Consider the following 18,202-nt stretch of genomic DNA (forward strand, 5'->3'; position numbering starts at 1 on the left):
ACATTATAATAATACAACAACAACAGCCTTTTTCACTGTTTTCCTTCCATCCTAAGAACAAGACGATAACTAAATAAAAACTAATGCATGAGAATAAAAAAAGATGATGACACTTATTGCACTGTATAGAAAAATAAGACACTTTGCTATGTGGAGCAACTCTCACTGGTAAAAACATAACAATCTTTTACACTTTATATTTAGTCAGTTTTAGGTTTCGTCTGCTATGACAATGATATTTGGTACATATGATCGACTAAAACTAAAATAATTTAGATGCCTTAATTATGACTACAGCTAATTTAAAGTTAACAGTGCTTAACAGAAACCAAATACGAAAAATGAGGGTCTACCAAAAACGTTTACACAGTAAAACACTGAAATGATTATAGGGTCACGCTGAGGCGACTGTTGTTGTGATTTGGAGCTGTATAAATAAAACTGAATTGAATTGGAATATAAAGGTTAACAAGCAGTCAGTGTGTTTTGTCGCCATTATTATTTCACTTTGCTTTGTGGTATAACGTGCCCTGAGTTGTGAAAATATAGTTCCTTTGTTTTTATGCTTTGATAAGATCAACAGGAAATGTGACCTTAATAGCCTCTCTCTTTGACGAGATCCACTCTCCCGGTATGAGAGAGTGCTTCCCATAATGTTATCGACTGTTCAGGGTTCACATTATACCTGGGACAGTGCTGCTTATCAACCTGCTGATTATTACGCACCAGTATCAGCAAAACCCAGTAAGAAACAAGTTTCTAAAGTTATAAACTAAACTGAAATTTACATAAAATTTACAGTTTTAAAGCTAAGCTTTGTGCAAACGTGCCCATCAAAAAAGCAAAACACATACATGATTGAAGTCTGCCTCCTTTAAGCACTGACAGCCTGACTGTGGGGAATGTGCGATTGTTGAAGGAATCAAGGACCTTGCTCTTGGTCACATCCCATTATTCCTACACTTCCCTGAGCCGTGAAGAAATCAAAACTGATGTCTGGACTGTAGTCAGAGATACAGCAAATCTCGACAGAGTTGATTGTCAACATAAAAGTTTCGTCTGTTAGACAAAGAATTTGATGTTTGTTCTCTGTGAGGTTGGTGGTTTAACAGCAGACGTTCACATGAAAGTGGTGAAAAAGGCTTACAGAGGTGCACAAGATGACGACGTTAAGGGGGACAACTACCTTTGAATCAGGTCTCACACAATATTTCCGAGCACACCTTGTGTTTGTGCCGTGGATTTGAGATTTGTGGGACGTTTCAGTCAGCATTCACTAAATTTCTGATGAGACCAGATCATTTTGTGAGTTTCTGAGGCCTTGAGACTTCAGAGTGTGTTTGCGTGTGTTCACCAGTAAAAGGACATGCACACGTGTCCTCATCAATACATTCATTACTCGAGCTCTGAGCTGAAACTGTAACACTAGTTAATCTAAGAAGAGCAGAGTGGAACAGGCAGAGGCAGACACGTCCGCCGCAAACAGAATAACAAGACAAGTCAAAGGTAGAAGGTGGTAAAAAATGAAGACGTCTTCCACTCAGTCATCTCTCACCTTTCTATGTGACTCTGTCGCCCTTTCAGCCAAACACTACGATCAGCTGCAGCTTCAACACCAATTTGAACAACAATCAATATAATTCAAAAACTCATTCAGCTCAGTGGGTTTCTGCTTGAGTGAAATGTTTGTTTTGAGGTCCAGCCATCAATAATACATCATACCTTACATATAGTCCTGTTTTAAAATTGATTGCGATTAATGGTCCAAACAGAAAGCCTTGACAGGAAACAGGAGAGTGGAAACGATTGATCCGAGTATTGCCTATAGCAGCTGTATTAGGGTTTTCTTTGAGTGCCTTTGTGAAGTGTTCGTTCTTTGTCCTAAGTTGACTCCAGCATCATAGATCAGGGTCCTGACCAAGAGTTCAGATGTGTAGACCTATTATTTGCATAACCTGATGCACATCACCTGTCACCATTTGACACCCTGGGAGTAAGAATGGGATTGTGCATCTCTGTTTGTATGCATGACAGCAGCTTTTGAGCGTGGGAACAATACGTGTAATTTTGGCTGTTTGAAGTGTGTTCTTTCAAACTCTGGCACTGGAACTCATCGAGGAAACAATGTTCAACGCCTGCAAAGTTTTATGAGGAAAAAGGCTGTGCATGCATGTGTGAGAAGAAGAGCTCGAGTGATAAAACAGTCCACTCGAATTCCTTAGAGGCAAAATGTACACGAGGTCGCTCACGCTCCTTTAATCAGTCTTTCCAGGTTTCCTTTCATTCACTGCTTTTGTTCTCATTTACTCAAATTACACTGTGCACACATCAAGACGAGGGCATATTTAATTATAATTAACCTATGATTATTGTTCACTGTTGAATGGTACAAAAATGCTGCACAGTGCATCAACATATGGATGGGCAGAGCTATTCTAGGGAGGCAGCTGTTCTGCCACAAGACTCCAAACAAGGCAACTCGGAGCCACAGGCAAACTCGATGGTTCAACAGAGAACCTACTGTTCACAACGAGTGTCAGAAAGAAAGAAAAGCAAGAAAAGAAGAAGAGGAAAAAGAGAATTTTAACAACTTTTAATGAAGCCCTGGTATTTTTTCAACAAATTTCTATCATTTCTATTCCTTTCATCCTTATTTACAAAACAAACGAGGTCTTGTTCCTTTTCCAAAGTAAACAATATCTTCAATTTTACAGAATGCAGTAATTGGCTCATTTGTAACCTTCTGGTTTACATCTGCAGTTTACGACCCTCTGAAATACAGTTCACATAGACAATCAAAAGATGCAAATCCAAAATAATGCATCATGTTGCTCTAGTTTAATCAGTGGACTTTTTATTTTTCTCTCTGGATATTACATGAAGAAATAAACAAGCTGGCTGAAAGCCATGTTCAACTGCCAGCGGAGTTCCTTTCAGCGTGTGATTCACAACTTTTCACTTTGAAGAGGGAATTATATACATATATACATATACATGTCTATACTATATATAATCCTGCCCTCCTCCCACTCAGATGGCCAAGCTTCTGCCCCAACATTTGTCACTCATCATGATAAGCTGTCTACATTCAATAAATGTCTAAAATGAGGCAAAAATAACAAACTAAACCACAAATACAGCGAAAGAACAAAAGTTAAAAAATGGTGATCCAAACATTCCCGACCCTGTGTGACAACAAAAAAGAATTGTCAGCAATCAAAATAATACTAGGTGGAGCAGGTCATGTGCTAACTGACAGGTTGGTGGTTTGATTCCTGGCTGCTCCAGTCTGCATGGTATCGTATCCTTGGACAAAGATACTGAACCTTACGTTGCTCTCTGATGTTTTCATTGGAGGGCGAATGTCAGACAGAAAACATCAACCTGAATCTGTGAATGAGGCATGTTGAATAAAGCACTTTGAGTGACTGAGTACAAAAATGCTTTATATGAATCAGTCTGTTTAAAACTGATAACTGGTCGAGCCAAGCTTGGCAATAAGAACTCAAATCAGTGTTTTGTGATAACTGGCAACGAGCTTTTCACATTGCTGTGGAGGAATTTTGGTCAAATCTTCTTTGCAGAATTGCTTTAAGAGCACAAACGGCCTGTTTAACATCATACCGAAGAATTTCAATCAGATTGAAGTCTAGGCATTTATTGGACCACTCTAAAACCATCATTTTGTTAGGGTGCCTGGGTCATCGACCCAGTGTTTTGTGCTTTTGGTTCTTTGATTTTGTTTATTTCTTTATATTCTAGCTTTCTTCGTCTTATGGGTTATTGGATTATTTTAAGTGCAGGTTCTTTGTGTGGGTTTTGTTACAGTTTTAGTCTTGTGGTTTTCTGTCTGTGATCCATAGTTGCTGTCTCCCCTCGTCAAGTCCGCGTCTCTGTGTTGTGTTTCCTGTTTTACTTTGAAGGTCCATGTCTTATCAGAATCAGAATCAGAATACTTTATTAATCCCGAAGGATTAATATTAATGTTATGTTAATGTGCCTGGTTCTGCTTCCCCTGTCTCGTTAGGCCTGATTTGTCCCTGCTGTGTTTCCCTCCTGTCTCTCATTCACTGATTGCTCCCTTTGTGTATTTAAGCCCTGTGTTTTCATCTGTCCGTGTCGTGATCTACCCTCATTCATGCCGTGTGTTCTGTCTGCCTGCCTGACTTTATTCTTTGTATTTATTGTTTGTTACTTTGAGTTCAGCATTAAAGCTGTTTTTTGAGTTCACATTTTGTCTCCAGAGTCTGCACTTTGGGTCCACCTCTCCTGCCTGCACACAGCCTCAACATGACAGATTTTGGTTTTTAAAGACATTCAGAGGTGGACTTGCTGGTGAGTTACGGTCATTGTCCTGCTTCATATCTTGAGTGCACTTGAGAGAACAAATGTCATGGCCACCCGGGTTGTGAACCATCACACTACCACTGCCGTGTCTGACTGTTGGTGTGGTGTTCTTTTTCTGAACTCCTGCATTAGTTTTATGCCAGATGAAGCAGGAAACAAACCTTCCAAAAACTTCATCTTTTGTCTTCTTAGTCCACTGAATATTTTGCCAAAAGTCTTCAGGATCATTAAGATGTTTGTTTTTTTGCACATGTCAGATGAGTCTTTGTGCTCTTTTTGGTCAGCAGTGGTTTTTGCCTTGGGACTCTCACATGGATGCCATTTTAGCCCACTGTCTTCCTCATTGTTGAACCATGAACACTGACCCAAGGTAGATTCTAATAAATAAAATTATATTTCAGCAACTGCATTTCATATTTACATCAGTTAGTTTTGATCTGAAACGGTGATACAACTAAAAAAATACTGAAAAAAAGAAATCAGCAAGGAGGGAAATGGTTTGTGACAGCGCTGTATACCAAACTGTGTGCACAAATTTAAAATATAAAAATACTATTTGCTTTTATTGTGATAACTGAATTTAATATAATATCTATTTTGCATTGATGGTAATAAATTTTTAAAAAGTTTAAAAACTTCACACAGCCTTTGAAGTCCGTCCACATAGAGAAACAATAATTTTATCAATAAATTTAGTTAACAAGTGGTTCCCATATGAGTCATTCTTAATATTAAGGGCAGAAAATCATTCAAGCTATTACAGTTTCATAAACTCTGCCACATATTCATATTTATATCTGAAATATGGCAAATAATGATAAACCCTTTTTGCCACTGGTGAGATTTCTATACAACGTTAACTAAGCATGAAGGATAATATTGGTTTATTTCACTTTCCTGTGTCTCAGTGAACCAGCTCAGTTTGAGAGATTGGATGGAAATCATCAGCAGAGCAGTATTTACTCAGTTTTCCCAGCTTTTGTAAAAACCCAGTATAATTTACCAGTAAGGATAAGTGTGCCTCAGACAGTCCTGCATTGTAGTTAGTTCTTCACTTCTTTTGGCTTCTCTGTGAAGGAATTCAGAAATAGTGGTTTCAGTTTTCTGCCAATCAGGAGAGATGATTGGAGTTTTCAGTGGTTTTTTCAGTATAAAGAGAAGTATTAATTATTTCCACAATACCAATAGAGTCAAACACACTAATGCAAAATGAAGGAGAAAGTACATGAAGGTCAGTTTCATATGCCCAAGCAGAGCACTGATGTCCTGTAAGGTAACAGGAGCAAAAGAGGTCCAGGTATGAGAAGTAAGCAAAGTGTCAGCGTGATGCTGAGAGGATGATGGAGAAACATTAGACCTGATGGCAGCGAGCTTATTTAGAAAATAGTTCAAAAATCCAAAAGTAAGATTTTTTTGAGCGTTTCTTCAGGCAGAGGGTTCAGATACTCTTGTCTCCTCCACCTGATGAATTAAAGTCTAATCTTCCCTCTCTTATTGATGTATTTTTGGTTTCCTCTACATTCCACATTTTTATTTGCCCCACTGGAAATGTAAAAATAATAATTAGAGTTGACTTCTCTGATTTCTCTACATTTCTAATCTCTTCCCTGTTTTCTGCACAGTTCAAAAATCCATTACAATCAGATTTAGTAGAAACTTGTATGTTTTGGATACTTTCTAAAAAAAAAAAAATTGAAAGTAATGAGAAAGTGGCCACTTTCATGAGTAAATCATATAAGCCTTATATGATTCACTATATGAAGTAGGCCACATCTTAGGCAAGTCTTTTATAAGTTTTTACTATTTCTTTTCCATATGGGTGGTACACGAGGAATATCAGACAATATTCTTAATTGTATCAAACAACACTTTAGGATTGTTCTTTTTTGAAGCTATAACATTTGCTAAATATTCAGTTCTGGCATTTTTTATCATGTTGTTAAGTGAGAACATTGATTCCTTGAGATGAACCCGATGAACCTCAAGCTTGGAAGCCTTCCATAAACGTTCTAACTTGCAACAATATCGCCTAAAATTTCGATTATTTTCATTTATTCAGGGACAGAAATTTGAAGAATAGACAACACTTTGTTTCAGAGGTGCCACTGTATCTAAAATAGATTTACATTGATTGTTAAAAGACAAAATAAGTGAGTCGATGACACTATGAGCCATGCCAGGGTCAAACATAGCAGAGCCTTTGGATCATCAGTTTGGGAGGTGAAGGATCCAGGTCAAACGACAAATCAAAAAATATGCAGTGATGGTCACTCACATGCACATATTTTTAAATCCAGTGTGTGGCTCTTTGCACATGCAGTACTACCAGCAGGATGATTTTTAAAAAACTGATGATTTAAAAGTACAAACAGCCAAGTTACCAATTCTTGCTCAGAATTCCTGTCTACGTTTAGTGTTACCAGATTATTAGAGGCCATCAGTGGATAGAAGAACAGTCAAATATCACATGCTGCAAAGAACGAGGGATCCATAATAATCAGATAATGAAAGGATTTCCACTCTCTGAATAAGTGGCTCACTGTAACATACAGCAAATGCATAATTTATGGTTTTGACCATGACTCCCAACATGCAGCTCAGCACACTGACCGTATGGAGCTGAATACTTTGTCATTTACTTGCATGGACGTCCCATTAAATGTTTTCCATTTCAGGGATTTATTCAAACTACCATATATCCTAAGCATGTTTGATGAGAATAATGCCTGAATTGGTGTGTGCTAATCACCTTGTGGTTACCCCTGCTGTCAGTCCTTTGACTCAGACTGTGCCATTAATAAGTCAGGTTTCCACTGTTGTGCAGAGAGCAGCGAGGAAGATCACAAACCCATCCAGCCTTTTCCTCAGTACGCTGAGACTCTCTGGCTGCAGAAGCTTAATGAAATCAGAGCCTGATGCTTTAAAGCAGAGTAGCAGTAAAAGGATAATCCCTAATGCTCCAATGCTCCACACACACACACACACACACACACACACACACACACACACACACACACAAATATACATGAGAACACACACTCACCTGTGGTATCTCTTATTGATTTCCATCTTCTGAATTGCCCAGTGTTAGATTTCTTTTTTGGCTCAACGTTCATAAGAGACAAAGCAGAGGAAGCAGCACGACAAAAGGCCACGTAAATGTAAATGTATCTCATGAGCAGACTGTGATCGAGCATGACGACTACCCCGCTTCACCAAAACACACACCCTGCACATTTCATTGTGTTTGCATGACTTGTTGGAAAGTGAGAGCGAGAAGTGCAGCAAAAAAACAAAAGAGAAGTTCTCTGCTTTTAAGCCGAGTGTTTGAGAAATGCTCTCTTCTCCTCTCACTCGCCTGTCTGGGCTTGTAGAGCCAGTTAATGATTCACACTGGGAACAAGAGGTCCACAAAGGCTTGCAGTGATACAGCAGAGGAGACTGTTATAGAAAGCTAGGTGTGTGGGAGGGAGAAGTCTACTCTGTCCATTTCACTCAGCCGCTCGTTCTTTCTCTGTTCCACGTCTCTGAGATCAGTGGAGAGCGAGAGAAAAGAGAGACAGTAAGTGTGCAATTGTGCGTGTCTGGCCTCATGATGCTTCCATGCAAGCCGTCCATGTGGGCAGGTAAATCACACAGAGGATTTGAGACTGGAAAAAGGTTGAGGAGTTGTTTACAGCAGCAGATAGGAGTGTGCACTGTGTGTGTGTGTGTGTGTGTGTGTGTGTGTGTGTGTGTGTGTGTGTGTGTGTGTGTGTGCGAGCATGTGGGCTTTATAATGGTGACTAAGTGTGCTTTTGTGTGTCCGTGTATAAATAGTATTGTACAAGCACATGTATGTGTACAGTATGTGATCTGTAAAGCAGCTTTTTTGCATTTTCAGTCATTTATGTGTTTTCAAACACTGAATTTATTTTGGATTTTCTCTCATCCACACACAAAGTAAATATACAAACAGGCCCAAACAGACACATCCTCCCAATATGTTTGGTTAAATGTGCATAAGCAAACTGCACTGTGACCAGATGTTTCTGGTAGCCACCAACAAGCTTGTGGAATAATTCTGGTTGGATATTTGACCACTCTTCTTGGCAGAACTGGCTTTTAAGCCTAGTTAGAAATGTTGAGTGGTTTGCGATCAGGGCTTTGGCGAGGCTATCCAAGAAGCTTAATGTTAGCCAAAATCAGCTTTTACATGTGTTTGGGATTATTGTCCTGTTGTGTTGTTTTAACCATCGAGCTTCTGATTTCATGTGAAGTTCAAGAACTTAGAGGTAGAGTCCTCCTTCATCACTACTGCAGCTGGCAGTAAAACAACCCCAGAGTGTGATGCTACCACCACCATGCTCGACAGTGTTCTTAGGTTTAAAGTCTCACCTTCACTCCTCCAAACATACAGCTTGTCATTGTGGCCAAGTATCCCAATCTTTCTCTCGTCTGACCATAAAACATTTGGCTCCTCCTTGTGGGCAGGTTCTTTTTTTCTATAAAAGAAGCGTTAAGAGTCCAAAATGACCATGTGCCCATTAAACAAACACAACTGTCTCTCTTCCAGCTCTCGTATTGATGACACAAGAAGAAGCATTGTAACCTTACCTTGTCATTCTTTGCCACATATCAGGGATAACAAGCAATGTAACGGGAAAAATAAATATGGGTTTTGTGTAATAATGTATTTGATTCAGCCCTTCTCAAATAACAGTAAAGTAAGATGTTTTTGAGCGTTTCTTTCTATTTTAATATTCAGGCAGAGGGTTCAGATACTCTTGTCTCCTCCACCTGATGAATTAAAGTCTAATCTTCCCTCTCTTATTGATGTATTTTTGGTTTCCTCTACATTCCACATTTTTATTTGACCCACTGAAAATGTAAAAATAATAATTAGAGTCGACTTCTCTGATTTCTCTACATTTCTAAGCTCTTCCCTGTTTTCTGCACATCCAAGACACATCAGTTAACATCTGGACTTTTATAAAGCTCTACAGGCATTACACAGAGTACACACAGAAATAATTTTGCACACATGTGCATTGATTTACATTACAGACTGTGGCACATGTTTCCTGACAGCATCAAACATGACAGCTGTGCATACTTCTGTGGAGGACAGTGTTTGAAAGAAAGGTGTGAAAGAGGTATTTGTTATTCTATTGTGTCAGAATAAACGTTTACTGTGATGAAGAGGCCAAAAGGTTTTCATCACCTTCTTTTACATGGAGGAGACGCTAAATATCCTCACAGCCATTTAACGCTTTATTTCATCTTCATGTTATTTTCCTCCGTCTCTGTCTTGTTGCTGCTTTTCTTCCAAGCCACTTTCTGCACAGTCACATTCACCCCCTCGACTCTCCCTCCCCCTCCTTCACATCTCCTACTCTGTTTTCTCATCCTCCAACCTTCAGGTTTCTCTCTCAGGGTGAAGCAGGGGAGCACACTTTTGGATTTCTGAAGGACTGACAAAATTTGTGTAAAAATGTCACTCACCCCGTGGGGAAGGTGCCTCATATTGTAAACTCACTACAATATGCACGTCAACCACCTTCAGAAACATATCCTATCCTAAAATGCTTTAATAGCTCCAGAGTTTAATGGCTTGGTAAGGAATAATAAACTACACATCTCTGTTCTCTGTTGGTTTGCCTCACAGAACATTACATTTAGCAAATTTGACCACTAGTACTACACTTGTAGTTTGTCTCCCTTTAATAGACACACCGGCTTTCTTGGCAGTGATACTTACCTTATTGCCTCTCTGGTGGTTTGATGCCAGGCGACAGTTTTTCAGCCTTATTCATTGTACATACATCAAAGCCAAAATAATGTGTTTATGAATGCCAATTATTAGTGAGTACAGTAATTTTATACAGCCAGAAAGAAAATAAATAGAATTTAAGCCATTGGAATTTTTGTTTAATAATCTCATGTTTAATACTTTCATAAGTCTGATTTCCTTGATTTTTTTCCCTTCCCTGAGGCAACTTGCACGATCTCCCGTTTTCAGAAATCAAATGCAAACATTCTCACAGCATGACAAGCACAGGTGGATTTCTGTCTTTTTACAATGGCTTTGTTTATTTAACTATCCAAGTGTCCAGTGACAGTGGCTTAGCGTTCACAATGACCCTAGTCTCATTAATTATGCTTGAAAATTTCTTTATATGACATGTAAAAAAGTTTGCTTTCAAAAAGCGTGTCATCTTGATGACGCAAAGGCAACTTGTATCTGTTTCTGTTTATTTGTATTTTGTTTGGTATGTTTTCCTGCCATCATGACAACAAAGCTATAGATACAGCTTTGTTGCTAACAGAAATTTACAGCTGATTCAAAATATATTTTTATATTTTCTTTTAGACATTTAGTCACTGTATTTGTAATTTAAAATATTTAAAATAGATTTTAAAATTGAAAGTCTCAGTAGGCAGAAATCTAGAAGATGTTTGAAAATGAATGCGTTTCAAATGCATGTAAAAACGTGGTATTCAAACCTCATGCATGTGTTTTTTCTCACACGTACTTTTTCGCTCTTTACAACAATCACCTCATCTGGCGATTGGACAAAGTCTCCCATCACATGCCAGATTTTCCAAGGCCTGAGTACAGAGCAGAGAGGAGGCCACTCTCAGACCTTACAATATTTTGATCACTGATGCCAAAAACATGCTAAACCCAGCATTAACAGCCACTACTGGAAAAAATGATGTTGCAATAAAGCTGTATGGTATGATGATAAAGACAGAAAGGTACTGGCAGCACACAGTTAGCTGGCTTAGAGAACAGAGGACAACTTTATAGGAATGCCTACACTGCTGCTTTATTTTACTTCACTTTACAATGTCAAAACAATGCCACAGCATTACAGGCAGCAGAGAGCAGCAGGACACAGTTATCATAACCTACTTCAACGTGTTACTAAAGGAAAGCAGTCTGGAGATTCTCTAATGCCATCATATCATAACAGGAAGCCGCTAGCTCGCAGTGCCATACTGTGCTATAACTGAACCACAGGGTCCTTGACATTTATTGAGGTAAGTGTGTAGCAACTGTATTGTTTTGTAAAAGCAGAGATACTGAAAACAAAGACATTTAGATAATAATCTCGTTGATTTCTATTAGTATTTATTATTATTTTAGATTTTTTCTGGCATTAAAATGCAGTATTTGGCTATCAAACAACAGTGTTGTGCAGCATTAGCATTTAGGTGATGCTAGGCTAGGCCAAAGTAATGCGTCATGTCTTATGTGACTATTTCAGTTATTTCATTATTGATGGGTTTATACTGTATTTGGCCCTTTTAGATAAAAGTCAATCGTTCCTGGAATGAATGCATTTTAAACAATGCAGATTAATATCACATATTCAGTTGTCTCAATTAATTCATATTCTGTAATTCTGATGGTTTTTATTGAAAACTTTTAGTGACATTGAACATCTCTCCTCATTATCCAGGGAGAACCTTTTAATTTATGAAATTAAAAAAAAGATTAGTTTAATGAACTTGTGTATCTGTTCTGACTTCCAGCACGCAACTAATGATTATCGGTGACTTAATGTCAAGAAGCTCTGCAGAAGTTGATGTTATCTTGGCGTGCACATCACACAGATGACCTTTGGATAAATCCCCATCAGCCACATGCTCTGCGATGTGCTATAAAGCCTGAGATCATCAAGCTAATGCAGTATCATAACATGCAAATGAGTTCAATACCCACCAGTGAGAGTCAGTAATGGTGTGTAAAACCTATGGACTGTAAAGTATTGCAGACAGCCACTCTGCCTCCTTCTCAAGTAATGGTGGGAGGAAATCAGTTTGTTGCTGATGGCCATGAGGGTTTTGACCCATATCATCATCATCACCTTCATCACTGTCACGTCTAGCACTGTCCTCCTCATCATCATCATCCTTTCTATTCTGGCTTAAATCACCTATTCAAAAGAGAGTTTGGGGGCTGATAATGATGTTCAGTGGTACAGTACACGCGGCCCCTTTGTTTCATTTCTTTCAGCATAAAAAGACAATGTAACGATCTCACCTGAGAGCAGAAAATAATGTTCTGCTTAACTGCCAGATTAAATGAGGTTTAATTTTCAATCTAAATTGAGGCATAAAAACAGAGTGTGTAGAGGGGCTGGATTGATTAAAATGTTCCACAAAAAGGGAATGCAACGAAGGTGAAGGTATTGACCTCAATCTAATCCTGAGCTAATTGCTCAGGGAATGGAGGAATTGAGTGTGAATGCACAAAGCCCTGCTGTCTTCATCTGACCCTAAAACACTGAGCAAGTCTGAGAGGTCTTTGGGTTAAAAACACATTTGAAAGTTTGAGGAAATCTCCCCCCGTCTGCTGCTTTTCTGTTGCAGTTTGTCTTAGAGAGGAGAAAACAGCTGGCGTGAATGTATCTGTGTGTGTATGTTTGTATGAGCGTGCTGCATGCGTGACCTTCCATGCCAATTGCAAATAGAGGAGAGAAAGCAGTAGAGTGCTGCCGAAGCAATCATGAGGCAAAAGAGCCTGTGGAACTGCAAACACACCCGTACAATCACAAGCACACACACGCGCACACACACTCCTCTCAGCCAGAGAACATATGGGCAAACAACACAAAATGCTAGCTATTCAGTCCCAAATTGAGGGCCAGCTGTGGCACACTGACAAGGTGGATATTTCACTGTGGGCCTGCACTCCTCTCTATTAAACTAACTTATGGAGTCATTTAACGAGGCTCAGAAGTGGCTCGGGGTGCTGGTGCTGGTGGAAGAGGGGGAGGCAGCCACAATGGCTTTCTGAAAGCACAACATAACATGAATTCCTGATTGCAGTGAACTAAAAGTATTTTGTTACTATTATTATTATTATTATTACTTGTTTATTTTTTAATTGAATTATTTATATAAGCCCAGCTTATCCTCAACACAAGAAATGTAATTTAGAGAGTTTACACAAACACCGTCAACAACAAATGTTGGGTGTTTTTGCTTGATAACTGACTTCAAGGGGTATTTAAATTATATTTTCTAATCACTTATTTTTAATTACTAATAATCTATCCAATATGCAACAGACTGCCCACCTGTCCAGGGTGTATCCCGCTTATTGCCCTGCGGTAGTTGGGATAGGCTCCAGACCCACCACCACCTCAACGACGAATGGATGGATGGATGGATGGATGGATGATGGATGGATGGATGGATGGATGATGGATGGATGATTGATCTCCTTAGTGTGTATACTCCCAGTAGAACACTGAGATCGTCTGACCAATTGCTTTTGGTGCAACCTAGGTCACGGCTGAAAACCAGAGGTGACCGTGCCTTCGCTTCAGTAGAATAACCTCCCTCATACTATTCGCGAGTCTGACTCCATCCACACCTTCAAGTCTGGATTGAAAACCCACCTTTTTAGCTTAGCCTTCCCAGCCTCCTAGAGCATGCCTTTTAAGTGTACTTTCTTGCCCTCGCCTTTCCTCTCTTTTGCTTATATTGTTTTATTGTTTTTATCGGTAAGTCTTGGTTGCTTATCTGCGTACTTGTATGCTTGGTTAATCAGTGCCTCCCACCTGCTAGCTTATCTGCTTTTGTACTTTACTACTGTTTTATTGGATTATGTGAAGCACTTTGGCTACCTCTGGTTTTAAATGTGCTATACAAATAAAGTTGTATTGTATTGTATTGTACTGATGGATGGACGGATGGACGAATGTATGTATGTATGGATGGATGGATGGATGGATGGATGCATGGATGCATGGATGGATGGATGGATGGATAGATGGATGCATGGATGGATGGATGGATGGATGTATAATGGATGGATGGATGGATGGATGGATGGATGGATGGATAGATGATGCATGGATGGATGGATGGATGGATGCATGGATAGATGGATGCATGGATGGATGGATGGATGGATGGATGATGGATGGATGGATAGATGATGCATGGATGGATGGATGGATGGATGCATGGATAGATGGATGCATGGATGGATGGATGGATGGATGGATGGATGGATGGACAGACTGTTTGTCCCAGTCTCAGTTCTGAATGAGGATGATTTAGCATAACCCAACAATGTAATGGCAATGGGGGTTGTTTTATGCAATGGTAAAGTTGCAGAGTCAGCGATGTTTTGCTTTCTGTCATATCTCTGCATGCCCACTGCAAAGTCAGAGAAAGACTTTTACTAAAAAACTATTTTACACTATAGCGGTAGAGCAGAACCACTGCAGAGCTCCGTTCTCTTGAATCTCCTTTTCTTATTCAGAAATGTGTTTTTAATAGTCCTGAAAAGTAATGAAGGAAAAAAATGGCATGGCTTGTCAAAAGCAGTGTCGTTAGATATATATTTTACTGCGGTGTGACCTTCTCAACGCTCTGCCTACTGTATGTGAGTAAAAGGAAGCTGACGTTTATGTAAAAGTCTTTTATTCTCATGTATTGTCCTGTCCTTGTATAAGCTGTTATTTAGTAGTCATTTGGGTTTCAGTGAAGTGCATCCATCAACACGACAGGAAATACTGGAAACATGAACAAAGGTCTCTGACAATCACTTTCCATCAATTTCACCCATTTTGATCCCAGTATTTACTGTATTGTTTCCTCTTTGTGGGGTAATTTTCTTCATATCACACAAGAACCTGTATATCTTTTGGTGACCTGCAATTTTCCACTTTGACAGGCGTCAAAAAACTGTATCATAACTATAACTGTATTGATATAGACAGTCAGTAAAAGCCAGAATGAAATCTCTTATAGTACTAACTTAAAAATTAGAGCCAATTATCTAGATATGAAACAACCAGTAAGTCAGGGAGTTTTCAATTATGAATAACTGACTTCTTCTTAGCACTGATATCATGTGCCATCTTCCTTAAAACTCATTGCTACTGATTATTCATCGCTTTAAGCTGAGCATTTAGTTCTTTGCTTTTGACTCTGCGAGTTCTAAGTTTGCCTTTTATTCTGTTTAAAGCTGCTGCTGCTGCTCTGTTTGGTTGCCTGAATTCATGTCTTTTGGGATGTGTGAAAAAAAATCTGAACACTGAGTCACACATTTTAAAGCCAGTGTCAAAAATATTTGTCTGAGGAAAACAACTTTCCACTTGACATTCTCCAGCTCTTGTGCATTGAAATTGTGTGTTTGCTGAATACTTCACTTTCTTCTGTTATCTTCCCTTTCATGAAGTAAACTCTTCGCTGCTGCTTATCTGTTAACCGGCAGGCCGGCACATCGTCTCCACTGTAACTAATGTCCTCGTTCTACTAGCATGACACTTGCTATACTGCATTCTCCATCATGATAGACAGCACACACCCACATGAGTGCACACTCGCACGATGTGTAGCTTGCAGGCATGCACGCTCTAAACACCATATGAAGGGAAAAAAACTGGCTAGAGCGTCACCAACAAAAAGAACCTGCCCCCTTCGCTGTGCTCATGATTCCAAAATAAATCTGAGTGAGAAGGAGATGATGCAAAAAAAGAGCTATTTGGCCATCTGTGGACTCGATCTTCAGATGGAGAAATGTCAGTGAAAGCAAAGAAAAACATGAACTCCACAGGGGAACAGTTGGTGAAGCAAGGGCAATGTTTATCCCGAAGGAGACTTTGATAAAAATAAGCCTTTTTATTACGAAACAGGCTGCAGCATCCCGTCTCATATAGAGGTCAGTGCATAAAGCATCCATCAGAGTATTTTCAAGATTTACTGTGTGACCTGCACTTTGGTCTGTTTGGTTCTGACCTCCTGGCTGCTGTAATATTCCAGAGGAGTCCATGAGATCAGGACTTTGAACTTCAATCTTTCGGGTTATTCCTTCCCGTTCGTGCTGTGCTGAGTGGCACTTGGCCTCTACACCATCTGTCCACTTTAGGCCTGCATGGTTTAACTATTCTTTACTCACTAAGCACTGTTGAGGTTACAGGTGAATAGGGAAATATATCTGAATAATAGAGTCACTCCATAAAGTAGCCGTTTATACATTTCCCCAGTTTCACTGAACAGTGTCTGAGTCAACTTTAATTCCAGATGCAACTTTCAGGTCTTAGCTGCAGGGCAGAGAGCACCTCATTGGTGCAAAAATATAATTTTATGCCCGTCAAACTCTGTGATCGTTGGAATTTTTCTTAAATTTTACTAAAGAAAAGGAAACAAACTCTATGATTTTATGACAAAGTGCCGAAAGCATGCAATTGAAAATAGTTTATTTGCTAAGGTGTTACAGAACACCGGTTCATCCTATGAGTTTGACACCTCTGTATGTTTGAATGATTCACAGGTCAGTGATATTAACAAAGGAAGGAACAAAAAAGAATTCTCTGAAAATGATCAAGTACAAGAGCTGAACTAAAAATGAGTCAAAAACCAGCCAGTCCAGAGTAAAACTGCAGAAAACCTGGAAACTATTCCTCGAGACCACTTTAACAAACGAATCCATAATCTGGCTCCTTGGAAGCAAAATATAAATAAGCAGTGGTTCAAGACTTTTGAACAATACTGTTCAAAACAGTCAAAATAAAGTAGCAGCACTAAAAATCTCATTGCTCACAGGAAAGGATAGGAGTGCCACTTATATTTTTATTTACAACTGATGTGATGATTTTGTTGATTAATCGATCCATGAACATGAACACAAACATAAGGTCGTTACTTCCAATCTGTAACGGAGTACAATTTTAAACCTCAAATGGAAGTTCAGATGAGATATTTAAAAAGAAAGGTGGAAGAAGGTCAGCTTTTGATTTCATTAAATTCTCTAACACCTGAATTTTTAAAGATTCCTGAGTGTTTTTTACACTTTGTCCTTCTCTTTTTTCCCCCTACACCTCCTCTGTTCTCCACAGTCTGTGACCTTGGAACAACCTCATCCATCTTGAGGGTTTGATCCTGTCCTGCTGTGCCCGGCCTGTCATTACATACCTGGGGGGTTGACTGTCCTGTACTGCAGGAACATGAGGCGGCCCTAAACCCAAGCCATCTGGATATGCTGCATTTCCCAAAAGTATACAGTTTGACTCCTGCTTTGTCTTTTCCTCAGGTGCCTTATACATCATGCACTTTACTCTTGTGTTTTCAGTGTCATCAGCTCTGTGAGTGATGACAGGGCAGCCAGCAGTGAATCGTTCTCTTCCTCTTTTCCATTTTACTCCGATTTTTTCCTCCAATTTATTGCTCAATCTCCAGGCTATAGAACATTCCAGACTGGACGACCATCTGCTTATTAAATTCTACAAAATACAGAAAGATTTTTTCTGTCTGTCCATCTGTCATCAAAGACTCTTGTCTTGGTGCATTATCTTCCACTCTTTGACCAACGAAGTGCCACAGGTCATTTTCAGAAATTGTTTGTGCAGGAAACGAGCAGTAAAATGCTTTTATTAGTCTTGATAACGGGATAAGAAGCAGAATTTTTTGTCATTCTCAAATGGAAGAGCTCTCAAAACTCCTGTGTCACATACCTGGGCTTATTATTATGAGCCCATCTGCCTGCTTTGAGCTTGAATTTTCAGAAACGAGCTGTATCCCATTCTCTCTCCTGCTCTGCTTGAATCTTTCATCAGTGATTTTCTTTTTTTGGCCTAATTTATGTCGTAAGAAACGGTAAAAGATGAAGAGAATTTCCTATGAATCCTCTGTAGTAATCAGTGGGGAACCTTCACACAATAACACATGGATGTTGTCCATTTTCCAACATGTCCTTTTAGGGATTATGCTGAACTGATGTAAGACAGGCTTTTCAAAACAAACACATCTGGCTGCTGTTGATTAAAGTGCACGCCATTATCCAAATAAGGGATAACTTTGGAAAGGAGACGCTCACTGCAGCTGCTGATGGTAGTTTGGAAGCAGA

This window comes from Oreochromis niloticus, linkage group LG7 (genome assembly GCF_001858045.2).
Source record: "Oreochromis niloticus isolate F11D_XX linkage group LG7, O_niloticus_UMD_NMBU, whole genome shotgun sequence".
In the NCBI taxonomy this organism is placed as follows: Eukaryota; Metazoa; Chordata; class Actinopteri; order Cichliformes; family Cichlidae; genus Oreochromis; species Oreochromis niloticus.